The sequence below is a fragment of the Chenopodium album genome, chromosome 4 (genome assembly GCF_948465745.1).
Source record: "Chenopodium album chromosome 4, dcCheAlbu1.1, whole genome shotgun sequence".
NCBI classification, from domain to species: domain Eukaryota; kingdom Viridiplantae; phylum Streptophyta; class Magnoliopsida; order Caryophyllales; family Amaranthaceae; genus Chenopodium; species Chenopodium album.
In genome coordinates, this window is record NC_137837.1 from 13,917,539 (window position 1) to 13,933,310 (window position 15,772).

The 15,772-nt window shown below is 38.7% G+C and overlaps 1 non-coding gene across 1 annotated transcript; it reads right to left on the minus strand.

Annotated features, from left to right (window-relative positions):
* Positions 1-255: 255 nt before the first annotated feature.
* LOC145629618 (small nucleolar RNA R71) lies at positions 256-362 on the minus strand. The gene has a single exon (XR_014111780.1). It is a non-coding gene; the product is annotated as a small nucleolar RNA R71 (small nucleolar RNA).
* Positions 363-15,772: the final 15,410 nt, after the last annotated feature.

Sequence of the window (15,772 nt, forward strand, 5' to 3'; positions counted from 1 at the left end):
GAGAGGAAGCAATTCAGTGGAGCTAAGGGTGAAGACCCAAATCTTCACATTGCCGACTATTGTCAATATTGCAATACCATCAGGCAAGCCGGGGTCAATCAAGACCAAATCAGGGAGATTCTCTTTCCCTTTTCTTTAACTGGAAAAGCTAAATTGTGGTTTAATGGCTTAAATAGAACTGCACTTGGTATAACTGACTGGGAAACTCTTGTTTTAAATTTTTATAACAAGTATTATCCTGCAGAGAGAACAACCGTACTACGGAGTGCGATTCAGAACTTTGCCCAAGAAGCCGATGAATCTTTATATGAGGCTTGGGAGAGGTTCAAGGACCTACAAAGAGAATGCCCTCACCATAATTTAGCACAATGGCTGACAATCCAAGCCTTTTACAATGGCATTGGAAATTCTTCTAGAATAATTTTCGATTCTGCAGCTAGTGGGAGATTTATGAATCTAAATGTTGATGATGCAGGTCAAGTTATTGAAGATATGGCGATACATAATTCCCAATATGGGAATCCTACAGGATTTTCTAACAAGGGGAAGCATAGTGTTGACTCTGTATCCTTTTTGCAAGCTCAACTGACCTCTATATGCCAAAAATTAGATAATCTAGTACTGCTAATGTAGCTAATGTTTCTGCAATTAATAATAATTCTAATGAGGCTTTCTGTGAAAATTGTGGTATTATAGGTCATTGGGAACAAGATTGCAGGAGTTCCGTGGAGCAAGTTAATGTCTTCCAAGCCTATAGGCAGAATAACCCATACTCTAACACCTACAATCCTAGGTATTGGAATCATCCGTAACTTTCCTACCGGAGTACCAATGTTCAAAATCCACCACCACAAGAACCACAGGCGCCACAGCAACAGCAGCAGAAAAATTACCATCCCAATGCTGGCCAAAAGAATCAACCACAACAAACCTCCTCATCTTCCAACCCTTCTTTGGTGGAAATTAGAGCAATGTTGGTTAATATGCAAAAGCACATGGAGAGTAGAGATGCGACAATTGATCAAATTCTAGCACATAATAAAATTGTAGATAATCAAATTGCGCAACTCTCTGCTACTCTACAAGCCCGCCAACAGGGAGCTCTGCAGGCACAGCCGACCAGGCCTATGAATCAAGCCTGTGCAATTACACTAAGGAGTGGTTCAAACTATGAAGGGCCCCCTATGCCCAGAGTTGATGAACCTGTTTTATTAAATAATGCTAATCTTGATTCCATTAAACCTGACGATGTAGTTAATAGCCCTGCAGGGCTAAAGGATAATACTAACACATCTAATTCTACATTGCAGGATACGACTCCAGAGAAGGTGGCTACTCCAGACAAGAGCAAAAATGCTCCAAAGACAATTATCAAACTTCCATTCCCCAATCGTCACTTGAAGACAAATTTGGATAAGCAGTTTGGTAAGTTCCTGGAGATGGTAAAAGATTTGAAGGTAACAGTTCCCTTCACTGAATTAATCACACAAATTCCTTCATATGCAAAATCTATGAAAGAAATATTGACAAGGAAAAGGTCTATTAGTGAGGTAGAGACAATAGCTTTCACTGCGGAGTGTAGTGTCATACTTCAAAATAAGACTCCACCTAAATTAAAAGATCCGGGTAGTTTTTCTATCCCTTGTCATATATGCAATCTAATGATTGATAATGCATTGTGTGAATTGGGTGCTAGCGTTAGTGTCATGCCATTATCTGTGTGTTCCAAGTTGAATATGGGTAAATTAAAAGCTACTAATATTACTCTACAAATGGCCGACCGTTCTTTCAAATACCCTTTAGGTGTTTTAGAGGATGTCCCCGTTAGAGTAGGTAAATTTTATATACCTGTTGATTTTGTTGTTCTTGATATGGCTAAGGACATGCAAACCCCAATTATTTTGGGTAGACCATTCCTCAACACTGCAGGAGCAATCATAGATGTGATAAGTGGTAAGTTAACACTATCAGTAGGGGATGATAAAGTTATTTTTAATCTTAATAATACCTTTAAAAGCTCCATGACTGAGGAGAAATGTTTTAGTGTTAATGTGGTTGAGAATTATTCTAACAAGCCCCAAGCTCTTGAAAAAGATCCCTAAGAGGCGGTATCTTGTGTTGCATCCCTTTCATATGAGATAGAAAAATGGCAGAAGGAAGTCGATTCAATAGAAAGAGCACTTTAAACTGTTGGTCTTGGTTTCGAGGATGAAAAGGTGGAACCGATCAAGCAAGTTGTACAAATTGAGCCTACGGTAAGTGTTCCGCCAGATCGAGTTGCAAGTGTTGAATGCAATAACAATTTGAAGCAATCCTCGATCAAAGAGGGACCTTTGGTGCGCAACATTGAAGACCTCCCAGTCCAAGTCAAGGGGGATCCACCAAACAAAGTGAATTGGCTTCCCACATGGTATGTCAAGAAGCCGCGTCGTAGCCTAAACACCGCTAGACCGGGTGAGAAACCACCCGATCAAGCGTTAGGCCAAGGGTCCTAGTTATTATACTTGGTAAGAAGGTCGTGCGGGACCTAGATAAACCAGCGCTTTGCGGGAGGCAACCCATATTTTTACCATGCTTTTTAGACTAGTTTTTCTTTCTTTTTCTTATGAGGGGAGAGATGAGGGAGTTTAATGAGTTTCTATGAGTTTTTTATACAGTTTTGAAGGAAAAGAGTAAGGCAAATTTGAAGAAAAGAAGAAAGTGAGAAACTCGACAATTGGCCTCGGGCCCGACCGGGCGAAGTCTACCTGACCGGGCGTGAGAGCTAGGTCCAAAAAGTGAGTATTTTCGCCCGATCGGGCGATGGGCGCCCGACCGGGCGCGAAACTCGTCGTATACGGACAACTTTGTCCGCCCGATCGGGCAAGCCTCGCCCGACCAGGCGCGAGAAGAGGCAAAAATTCGAGCGTAAGATCGCCCGATCAGGCGAAGGGCGCCTGACCGGGCGCGAGAGTTGAAGGAAATCGGGCGTTTAGATCGCCCGATCAGGCGAATGCTGCCCGACCGGGCGCGAGAGCACAGCAAAATTCACTTATCAGATCGCCCGACCGGGCGAGCCCCCGCCCGACCGGGCGCGACGCCCCAACTTCTCCTTCTTCTTCTTTCTTCGTCCCTTTTTCTCATTTCATTCTACTACCTCCATAGCTTTCTCTCTCTAAAACTCAAATTCTCTCTACCTTCTCTCTAAGATTTCTCCTTCATTCCTCAACCAAATTCAAAACTTTTTACATATTTGTAATACCCTCTTCATCCTTTACATTTCCATATAAAAATTTTCAGATTTTATTCAAATAAATTTTCATACCCATTTCTACCATGGCTTCAAAGAGGGCTCGTTATATTTTCGGTAGGAGCTCCAGTTCGAGGGAGGAATACGACCCGGATTTACAACTCCTGTACTAGCCGACGATCCGTATTGTTAGCCGAGAGCAAAAGGAGCGGCTAGAATACTTAATCAAGCGTGAGGTAATTCCTTCTCGGTGGTTACACCGCCCTACTTTAGAATCATTTGGTTTGTATGATTTTGTAAAACAATTTTTAAATGACATTGGCATGAGAAAATTTGTTGATATGCACTATCCTACATACCGAGAACTAACTTGTGAATTCTTGTCTTCTTTACAAGTTGTTAGTAGTAGAAATGGGCCGAATTTAATTTTTAGGTTTAACAATAGGAATATTAGTTTAACTTATGTAGAATTTTGTAAATTATTTGAATTAAATTCTGAGTTACCTCATCAATGGCATGCGCACTATAAAATGGGTGATATATATCATGCTTTGACTGGTTTGCCTATTCCCGACCCCCAACATGCTAGTACCAAACCTATTCATCACCCTGTCCCAAAAATCTGGCAAAGATTTGCGGATTTGTGTTTTTTAGGTAGGAACGAGCCCCATAATGCCCAAACTAACGAACTAGCTGTCATAGGACACTATGTGTATAGGTTCGGGAAATTGAACATAGCTAGGTTTATTATTCACCATCTGAGGAGGCATGCCACGACCAGCACCACATCTCGCACCCCCATCCGTTTAGGAGGCCTTATCACTCGAATAGCAGTGAAAAAGGCCGGTATTGTAGTGGATGGACCCCACCAACTGACCAACTGTGGACCAGATACCTATATGACTGCTAGGTATTTTGAGGAGTTGGGTGGGTACGACCGGATAGCGAGTATAAATACTCCTCCATAATAAGATTTTAGGATCTCTCTCTCTCTCTCTCTCTCTCTCTCTCACACACACACACACTCTTTACTCTTTCTTTACTCTCTTAATTGTTTTCTTAGATTTTCTCTCTCTTATACTTTTGTTCTTAATCCATTCTTAATTCCAGATTTGTTGGGTAACTATTTCTCTTCTCTTAATCTTAGTTGTTTATTTTATTCCTTTGATCATGCCTTGCTTTATTGCTTTGATTGGTTTAGTTTCTATTATGTGTGAGTAGTTTTCTTTCTAGGGTTTATGAGGATCCATAAATAATATGAAGGGGTAATTTATTGTTGTTAATTATCAATGCTAGATTAATTTCCTATTGATTGATTTAATGCTCTGTGACTAGATTAGGCCTGATCTTTTATGCATGAGTTTGACAATATTGATTCGAGATTCGACATATGAGAATTGACGTTTAGGTCTAGTTTCAATAGGCAGGTTAATTTATAAATGGTTAGGTCGAGATTCGAAAGATGAGATTTAATACCAGTAAATTAACTGTATGATTATAATACGTAGCGAAAGCCCTTTATAATCTGATTGATGTATGCATTGATGAATGATTATTATATTCTACCCTGGAATATTATTTATTGGTGAACCTATGCCCTAGATCCTTTTATATATTATTTTCTCCTTATTCTTAATCTTCGTAGTTTAGTTTATTGTTCAAATATAAATATTGGTTACTTCATAATCTAGATTATATTAGTTAATTAGAATAGAAAGACTCATTTCTCTGTGGATTCGACCCTACTTCCCTATCTGCATTAATTAGAGGATTTAGGTATTACTTTTGATTTGGGGATACGACTTTACCCTGTCAGCGTGATAAATTCTGTTACATTCTAATACAAGTACAATTCTGATACATTCTGATACAAGTACAATTCGAAAAAGATTATGATAAAAAGCATAATGTAGTTTTCTTGGTTAAGATGTGCTTCTTTTGGTGCTCCCTAATTTTAATGTTTAATGTTTTGCTTAATGCAGAAGAAATTTATTATCCCTGAAGAAGGTAAAGGCAGTGTATTGTCATACGTGGGAAAGCTTTGGCGTAAATATAAATGTAGTGTAAAGGCAAGAAACTTTACTCCATACGAAAATGATGGTGATAGGTTGGCCGATCCACCTAATTCAATTCCAGAAGCGCATTTCAAAGAGTTGCTAGAATTTTGGAATTTGGAACAAGTTCAGGTAAAGTTTATTGTTTGTATCCGTTATATATATTACAATTTCTTATTACCCTCTCAAAATAAAAGATGTTAGGCTATGAACTGTGTGCTATGCCTGCATGTAGGAAGACAGCAAAAATAAAAGTGAAATAAGTAAAGATCAAATATATAGGTACACTATGGGTCCGATGACTTTCGCGAGGAAACAACATAAATTGGTATATTTTTATACCGTTATTCCTTTTTTTTTATTGTTCTCACTATTATCATTTAACGATCTTAATTGAATTCTTATTTGGATGTTTTTTTTTTTATTTTAGCAACAACTAGATGTTGAAAAGAAGCCACCATCCTTAGCACACGTGTACAAAGAAAGTCGTAAAAGGAAAGCAGACAAACAATACAAAACTTCTTATGAGCCCACCCAAAGTAACATTGTAAGTCCCGTTGTCTCCATTTTTCTTTTTGGAATATGATTATTTGTGTGAAATTAGCTAGTTATTTATTTGTTATATTTCCATTATAGGACAAGATGGAGGAGGTCCAAATGCAAAGTTAAATTGATGGAGATTTTGCATACTATGAAGTAATGAATAATAAACCAAATAACTTTGGCCATAAAAAAAAAAAGTATCCAGGATATGTTCACTAAGGGGAAAGAGCAACAAACCAATAATTCCCAATGAGTTTTTAAAGCCTTATAAAGACAAAATTGTGAAAGAAACAGTAGCAGAATTAATGAAGACGCTCAAGCAAATTGATCCTAAAGTGGTGGATACTTTGACTCGATCACTTGAAAATGTGTCATCCATTCCAGAACTTAGAGATCATGTTCCTAATTTACAGTCTATTGAACAACAACAAAATGAGGTAATGGTTAAATATTCACTTTTAGAAAGCACTAAATGTGATTATTATTTTTTGTTCTGGTTGTCTGATATATGTTGCTTTTACAAATACATAGGATCAAATGGTTGAAGATGAAGGATTGGAGTAGCAAGTCAGATGCCATGAGCGTGATTGCATACAAGTACATAGTACTAGTAGTTGATGTTGTTACCATCGCTGTTGTTTCCGCTTTCTGCTGCTGTTTTTGCTCTTCGCCTGTTACTGCTTTCTGCTGTTACCTGTTACTGCTTTCTGCTGCTAGTTGTTACTACTTTCTGCTGATGTTTTCTGCCCAATGTTGCTGAGGCATGCTGCTGTTTTCTTCCCGATGTTGCTGATGCATGCTGCTGTCACTGCTATCTACTACTATCGTTGTCTGCTATTACTGCTATTTGCTGTCTTGGTACTGCTATATTTCCTTGTAGCTGTTGCTTAAGCTTTCTCTGTCTGGACAATGTCAACTGTTGCGCTGCCTGCTAATGTTACTATTGCCATTCTTTTTTTTTAATAAGTTTTGAAACAAAGAAGTGGGAAGAATTTGGTGGTCTAATTTAAAGTCCGAAGCTGACTTATTTCTGTTTTGTTTTTTTATTTTATTTATTTTATTTTTATTTTATTTATTTTTTTTACTTATCCGATTCAAACAAAAAATTGGTGTTTATGGATTTTTGTAAACAAACTATGAAATAACATAAATTCAAATAATTGTTTATCGTATATGTTAAATTCACTATCGTTGTTGTTGAACATGTAATAATAATAATAATAATAATAATAATAATAATAATAATAATAATAATAATAATAATAATAATAATAATAATAATAATAATAATAATAATAATAATAATAATAATAATAATAATAATAATAATAATAATAATAATAGCAATAGCAATAGCAATAGCAATAGCAATAGCAATAGCAATAGGAATAGTAATAGTAATAATAATAGTAATAATAATTATTATTATAATAATAGTAATAGTAATAATAGTAATAATAGTAATAATAGTAGTAATAATAATAGTAATAATAGTAATAATAGTAATAATAGTAATAATAATAATAATAATAATAATAATAATAATAATAATAATAATAATAATAATAATAATAATAATAATAATAATAAAATAAATAAATAAATGTTACCTATTAATTAATAAGGTGTTACAGTAGTATGGAAAAAGTGATACATAATGTCGAATAAAGTGCTACAATATGTCACTAGATGATTGAAAAATGTTACCTAATAATCAACTAGGTGATACATTTGGTCGAAAAAGTGATACGTAATGTAAGATAAAGTGTTCCTAAATGATCCAAAAATGTTACTAAAGATGAGTAAGTGTTACTTGAGAAATAAAATGTATCACTTTAAAAATGATACTAAAAATATAAAAAAGTGTTACATAAGGGGGTTTAAAGGAGCACTTTTAAAAGTGTTACTATATGTTACCCAAAGTGTTACATAAGAACTTAGGGAACATGGGCGGAAGTATCACCCACTAAAGTATTACCTATTGTCTATATTAACACTTTTACCACATTATGTAACACTTTTTGGGTGTTACCTTAGGTTAGTTTTGTACTAGTGATATATTAATCACAAATAAGAAACCTCTTACTTGAATGGAGTGACTTTGATCATAGAAAACCTTCTATCAAACCTTTTCCTTGTAATCCCAAAAGTAACATCACCATCTTCGTTTCCATCTTCATACCAAGATCTACACCCTTGAACTTGTTCAATTTCTGGAAATTCGTCATCATACCCTTCACATTTGCCATCTTTGTAGAGTTTATACTTTTGGATTGTTGGGATTTTGTGTTTAAACAAGGGTCACATATAAAAGCAAACAAAATTAACGGTAAAAATTCTTCGAGGCGTGAACGGGATCACTTTTCCAAAAGTATAATGCCGACCCTATACTACAACCGAGTATCACGGAAATTTACTCAGGAGATACAACGAAGAACAATTGTAATCACAAGTAGGATGATTACAATACAATGTAGATAAGTCTGTGGATTTATGATGATGATAATTAAACTTGCAAAATGGTTTCAAGAAAAATGAAGGAACTAATTATTTTCCTCAAGCTCCCACGAAGAAAATAAGGAACCGCACCTTTTCTTACTTGAAAAACCTTCTGACCACCTATGTTCATTGAACATAATTATATTAAAGCAAAAGGCAACCAACCGACATGAAGAAACCTCCAACAATATTAAGTGGACACTTGTGACGGGTGTGGCCCAGACCCGTTTATCATGGTATATTTTTTTTAATTTTACCACCTACTATTTTCCTAAACTTTAAAACTTCCCACCATATTGACTATTCACTCATGTATGACGTCATTGTGGGCCCACTAATAACTACCATCCTTCCCTTTTTCCTCCTTTTCTTTCCTCTTCTCTCGATCAGTTCCTTGATGTCTTCTACTCCGCATTTTCTTTCATCCTTAGGCTCTGTTTGGTGGTAGTGGTTAGCGTTTTGACTGGTCAAAACGTTACCAGAAAAAATTTGAGAGTGTTTGGCAAGGTAACGGTTCTAGTAGCGGTTAGCGGTAGAGGTAGCGTTTAGGTAGCTTTTCTCAAACATTAAAAATAGTGGCATTTGAAAGTAGCGGGTAGAGTTTGACAGCTTTTTATTACTTTTTAAACAATATTTATATAAATTTTGATATATTTTAGTATTGCAACCGCTACTTTTGTCAAACACTCATACTATCAACCGTTACTTTGACGGCTAACCTTTACTCACTACTAACTGACCGCTACTCGCTACCCTAACAGCTACCCGCTACTCGGCCGCTAAAAGCTACCCGCTACCGCTGCCACTACTTTTGCCAAACTGGACCTTAATGTCAATTAATCAAGCTCACCCACTTAAATTCTTCCACAAATTCAATTCACCTTTAACGTCTCACTTTTCCTATTCTCACCCTCCTCATTATGTTGAAAAAAAAAAAAAGCAAATTCCAAATTGTATATTGAATGGCGCAAAATAGACCAAGACTTCACAAAAGCGACAACATTGGAGGAGGATTAAGGTTTAGAGGACTTTTCTGTTAAACTCAATGCGAATTGGAGATAGTTCAAGGTAAAATGACTATTTTTATTGACAATGGTAAACCCTAATAACTTGTTGCTACATGCATGTACATACTACTGGGACTGATATTAATTAAAACTTTGTAGCGTTACATTATTGTAATTTCTTTTCTCCTACAAGTCTCCAACTAAACCCTAATCATTGTCAAGATTCACGATTCTCCATCATAGATCATAATTGGCCATCCTCGACGATGGTAGAGACATCAACCATACCCGTCAACTCGTACATAAACCATGGTAGATCATCATCAAAGGTAACATTTTCTGGAAGTGTTATTTAGATGAAATACTACAAGAGGGGGGTGAATTGTAGTATGGAGGTTTCTAGTCACTTTTTGCGAAAATAAAAGAAACTAAACGAAAGTAGAGAAATAGTGTTGTAGGCGTCGTTCGAAGTGCGCCTACATAAAAAGCATGTTGTGAATATGCTTGGCACTCATAGGAAGTGGGAATTGACATAATACGATTAGGGACAAATAAAGTAGGGAGCCGCCAACAAGTTTTTAAGGAACTTGTAAACCGTTCACGGATCATAAAAAGGCAACCACGAATAAAGGGACAACGAAGGCAACAACGATTAACCCGTGAAGGTTACACCCCATTCATAATCCATGAGATTACTAACTTCATATGGTTCGGAACCACGAAAGGAGGATCGGGGATGATGGTACGAAGTGAGTCATGGAGTCACATTCGCCCGTATTGGCCTCTACTCGATTCTTATATTGAAAAGCATTCCTGTGATCTCAAAGGCATACAAACAATAATTCAATTCGCTCCAAACTATTATTTAAATAAATTGGTTGAATATTAATACACACATAATTCTAAAATATTGGTGATCACTTCAATTAATAATAAGATTAAAAGGGATCCTAAACCGGTTGTCCAAATTATCTTATTAGGCGTGATTTTCAATTACATATTCCCTTTAAACATGCAATACGGTGATCAATAAATATAATAGAACAACATTAATATCAAAACCAATTTAATCACAATTCCAACAACATAAAATCGTTAGGAAAATAATAAAAATAAAAGGAGCATGACTCTTACTTTGATTCTGTTTGTTTGAAACTACAAAATAATAAACGAGTTAGTAACTTCAAGGAAATAATAACACAATAATTAAATTAAATTAAATAAAGTAAAGTTGATTTTGGGGCCAAACCCTCAAACCATTCTACCTTTCACGCCTTGGCTTAAGGATGGAACCACGAGTGAAGTATGGACTCCTTTGAGTACTTGAAGAAGGAATTTTGAAGTAGAAAAGGGTAGGCTAGTGTTTAGGCTAAAGCATAGAAGAGAGAAAATAAAATAAGAGAATTACTCCGTGCCCCGTACATCAGAAATGAGGGGGTATTTATAGGGAAAATGTGCTGAGGGAGCACACGGAACCCTAAAATGATAAAACCCTAAAAAAGTATCCCGTGACACGGCAAACTGTACCGTGACACAGGAAGACCCACCATCAGACGGCACACTCTCCCGTGTCACGGTACATTTTTGGTGTGACACGGGAAATTTTCAGAAAACGGGATAGAAAACGCGTTAAGGGTTTACGCGGAAAAGACACGGAATGTCCCGTGTAACGGCAGACTTCCCGTGTCACGGGAAATCCCACCGTCAGACGGGAAGGATTCCCGTGACACGGTAGGTACCAGCCGTGGCGCGGGAAATTCCAGTCTGTTTTTCCGTCTAAATACATTTTTAACCCTAATTTCCTTCGGCATTTTAAGTGCCGATTGATAATTTCGGGCCTTTTCTGACTTATTATTATTTGGGCTAAAATAAGAAAATAATTAAATAAAAATAAATAAAAGGTTTGGGCCAAAAATAAATAATAAAACAGTTAAATAAAAAGAGTTTGGGCTAAAATTAAATACTAAGTTTGGGCTGAAATTAAAACTATGCTTTTACCAAACATCAAGACTAATCCATGGACTGTTCAAAAATATGAATTTAATAAAATACGATTTTTTAAGCACTCTCGGGATTAAATACTAAACCCGACAAATAGTGGCGGTGAAAGGTTATTCATCATCGGGTTTGGTTTTAAGGAGACATTTTTAGATGTCTACAGAAGCCCCCACTTTGACTGAGTTTGTAGAAACGTAAGTTTCGAAAACGATAGTCAAAGTAACCGATAGGGACGGAGAATGATTTAAGACGTTCTGCGATCCTAAATCACTCTGTATACGCCGATACCTGTAGAAAAATGTTAATTCTACAGATAAAAGGGTAAAAGGATAGAATATGTATCTGACACCAGTGTATTGGTGACAAACGGATTTGGCAGCTTCCTAAGCTTGAAGGAATCCACCGAGTGACATTTGTTGAAACGCTTTCCATGCTTGAGGAAAACCGACTGAAGAATTTGGTAGTTTTCTAAGCCTGAAGAAAGCTATCGGATAATACTTTCCATGCCTGAGGAAAGCCGACAAACGAATTTGGTGTCATTCTATGCTTGAAGAAGTCCACCGATAATGCCTTCCATGCTTGAGGAAAGCTGACAAAGGAATTTGGCGGTTTTCTATATTTGAAGAAAAATCCACCGATAACGCTTTCCATGCCTGAGGAAAGCCGACTTGGCGGTTTTCTATACTTGAAGAAAAATCCACCGATAACGCTTTCCAAGCCTGAGGAAAGCCGACTTGGCGGTTTTCTATACTTGAAGAAAAATCCACCGATAACGCTTTCCATGCTTGAGGAAAGCCGACTTGGCGATTTTCTATACTTGAAGAAAAATCCACCGATAACACTTTCCATGCTTGAGGAAAGCCGACGATTGCTGAAATTTATAAGTGTATGATGGTTCGATTATCCCCGAACGTGGGCCGCAGATGATTCACACCTTTAAGTCGATTATCTGAGCATATTAGGTGCTTAAAATGCCGAAAATAGACTTTGATGCTTGCTAGGGGTAAAATGGTAATTGTAGTCCCCTTTAAGTATCAGTTAGAATATTCCGCGTAATTCCAGCGAAAAATAACTGTCCAATTTATGCAAAAAAAACGTGCAACTTCAGTCAAAAAGTCAGAATATTCGCAAATAACTGTACAAAAACCGTCGTGTCACAAAAAACATTCCCGTGACACGGCAAGGAACCCCCGTCACGCGGAGCTGTTTCCCGTGACACGGCAATGGGGTCCCGTGTCACGGGAATCAAATGACTGAAAAACAGTCAAAAAAGCATCTTGGACTGGTCAAAGCTTGTGCGCCGCACAAAAATCTGACCGTTACGTGGGAACAGGGTCCGTTGCACGGGATTTTTATGTTTTAAATACCCAACACTTTCCCATTTTGCTCATTCTTTTCCTTCGTCCGATTCTCATCCAAACAGCTTAAAATTTTTTTTTTTTTTGGTTTGCCATGCCTCGTCGACTGCTCACCGGCGCCCGGTTTTTGTTCCTGTCGACCGATTTTCACAACCGTGTCGCGACGGTCCTACATCCATCCTCTCTCTTTTTTTTTTTTTTTTGCTTTTGCTGCGGGTTGCTGCTGTTCATCTTGTTGTTGCTGTTGCTGTTTATTGCTGTTGCTTCGCCTGAAATTGTCGCCGGAGCTCCGTGTATTCTCAGGCTCACCGTGACACGGGACAGCCTCGCCGTGTCACGGCTTTATTTGACCGTGTCGCGGCAGTCAACTGGTGGCCGGATTTTTTTCGAGTTTTTGCTGCTCGATTTTCCACCGAATTTGCTCCAAATTTTCGCCATATTCCTCATTTTCGAACCTCTACAAAGATCTATGTAAGTTCTTCTTAATTTGTGCCTCAAATTCGCTTCAAATAAGTAATTTCATGAAAAACCCTTAAAAATCAATTTGGGGATTTTTTATTTTGAGGTTTTATGTTGAAATTCTTGCCATGATTTTACTTGTATATGTATGTATGTGTGTTCGTGAGAAATTTGAGACAAAAATTGCATGATTTGATGGAGAATTGAGCAAATCACCATTTTTGGGTACTACTTTGTGAAATGATGTTCATGTTACTTCTTTGTACTTGAAATGGTGAAAAAATGGTGGTAAACCTTGTGAAATATTTCATGATGTGTTGATTCATTGTTTTTGTGCAACTTCGAAACATATTTTGCGTATGTACTATATTATCATGGAGAACATAGTATCATGCGGCTAGGAGAACTGTAGTATTAGTTTGTCATGGAGAAACTAAATACCATAATTTTGTCAATTTTTAGCCTGGAGGTAAAAATTTAGCGTATAATTCGATAAATAACTAAATAACTTAGGAAATGATGCTAAGTATTTAGATCTTTATTTTTATAAAAATGCAACTTGAATTAATTGTCTTAGGAAATGATGCTAAGCATTTAGATTTTTATAATAGCATGCCTAGGCGACGAGATTGCGATATTTCTACCCACGGCCGGCGTCGGGCTTTTCGGGAGGACACTCCCACTATTCCTGAGGGCATGGACGACGATGCTTTAGAGTCCGAGCCTCGGGCATCCACGAGTAGGGGTAGGTGGGTTCCACCTCCGTGGACTCCAGACCAGTTGGTTTTCTGCCGTGAAAACCATGTCTCTCATCGCCCACTCTCCGGCATAGTCGATGGCACGCTTCGCCACCACGGTTCTGGAGCTGGCGATTTGATCCCTCGACTTCACCAGATCATTACGAGGGATCCTGCTACGAACGCCCTATGGGAATCGGCTGGTTTAGTAGATTTCTATACGGCAGTTGTAGGGTTTCGCAGCCCCCGGGGTTGCGGTGCGACGATCGTTCGCGCTTTGTTAGAGTATTTCTGGGATGCTACCAACACTTTTCATTTTGCTTGGGGGGAGATGACGGTGACCCCTCTAGACTTCAGTATGATCAGCGGGCTGCGCTTCACCGACCGAGCTGTAGCTCAGATGTCTGATCTATCTTGGGGATCGGCTGAGGCAGCTGATTTGTTGGGTCCGATCGTTCAGCATATTAGGACCCGACCAGTGTCTCGAGGTGGTCTTAGGAGCGGACGATCGGAGCTGGCTTCAGTTTTAGCTCGTGGCTTCGACATGGAGGATACGTCGGCTGAGCAGCGAGTGCGGATCTACATCCTGATCCTGATCTCTATGACCTTTTCTCCTTATAGGAGTTCACGCGTACTCCTTTGCTACCTCCCCGCTTTGGTCAGGATCCATGAGATAGGATCCTATAGCTGGGCCAGCCTTGGATACGCTGATCTTCTCTTATCGCTACGTCCTGGCTGTCGGCAGCTGAATGACGAGTCTCCCAGCACCGTCTATGGTCTGTGGAGAGTCGTAGAGGTGATGATCTTTTCCCTTTTTTGTTTCACTTTAACTTGTTTGACTCATGTGCTAAAGATTACTTTTTATTGCAGCTATGGTTCTACGAGTACTTCCCAGGCTTGGCTCCTCGCTGGCGTCGTGGAGCGGTCCATGATTTCCCTGTTGGGGCCAGCTGGCGTGATCGAGGAGAGTCGCGGGTGGAGTCCATCCCTGCACTGCGTGGGCTCCTATGCCGAGGAACCTCTTCTGTTGGCGTAAGGATTAGTTTTGTTGCTGTTATTTGTACGCCGAGGAGACTCTGGCATGCTTTTCAGGTTGCCATTGACGTCCAGTATCGTCCATGGGCCGGGATGACTGATCTACCTAAGGCCTTGCGTCTTTCAGCGCACCGCACCATTTTGGTTGGTACCGGACGCTTTGTCTGGTATTTGGGGGAGTGAGTCGTTCGTCAGCATAGCGGCGATCGCTTTGTGGTGCCCTCATCTCCACCATTGTCGATGCTGGACTCACGCTTGATCAGAGAGTTGATAAACAGGGGAGAGCGCTATACTTTTCCATGGCAGGAGCTTGTACACATGGAGAGTGACTATGCGCGGGACTTGCTTCCCTCTCTGGCTCCTCCACCCTGTCTTCATGAGGTATGATTTCTTTTGAGGATCTTCTTTACTAGTCTCTGTTTTAAATAGTCGAATAACTTGATTATTTGATCATATTTTCAGACGACTATTCGCCCTCTGGGGAGGATCGAGATTCCTCCTCAGTCTGTCCGCTATCCAGGGTCGATTGGTATCACCGAGGACAATATTGCTGACGCGCCGGAGGGTTACAGACAGGCGCAGGAGTCTCTGCCCGAGGTCTTTGAGCCGGTGAGTTTTTTTTTTTGATGCATTATTCATCCTTTTAACACTGCTTGTTACTGACTTTTCTTTAATTTATCCTCAATCTAACCGCCCGGAGATGATGGGACTCATGAAGCTGGTTGACGCCCTGAAGTATTACATCATCAAGCTTCGGCGTGGTGCGAGTTGTCGGAGCTCTAGCGACGTTCTTGAGGTATCATTCATTTTTTTACTTCTACCATTTGTTTTATTTTGCATTGTTGACACCTTT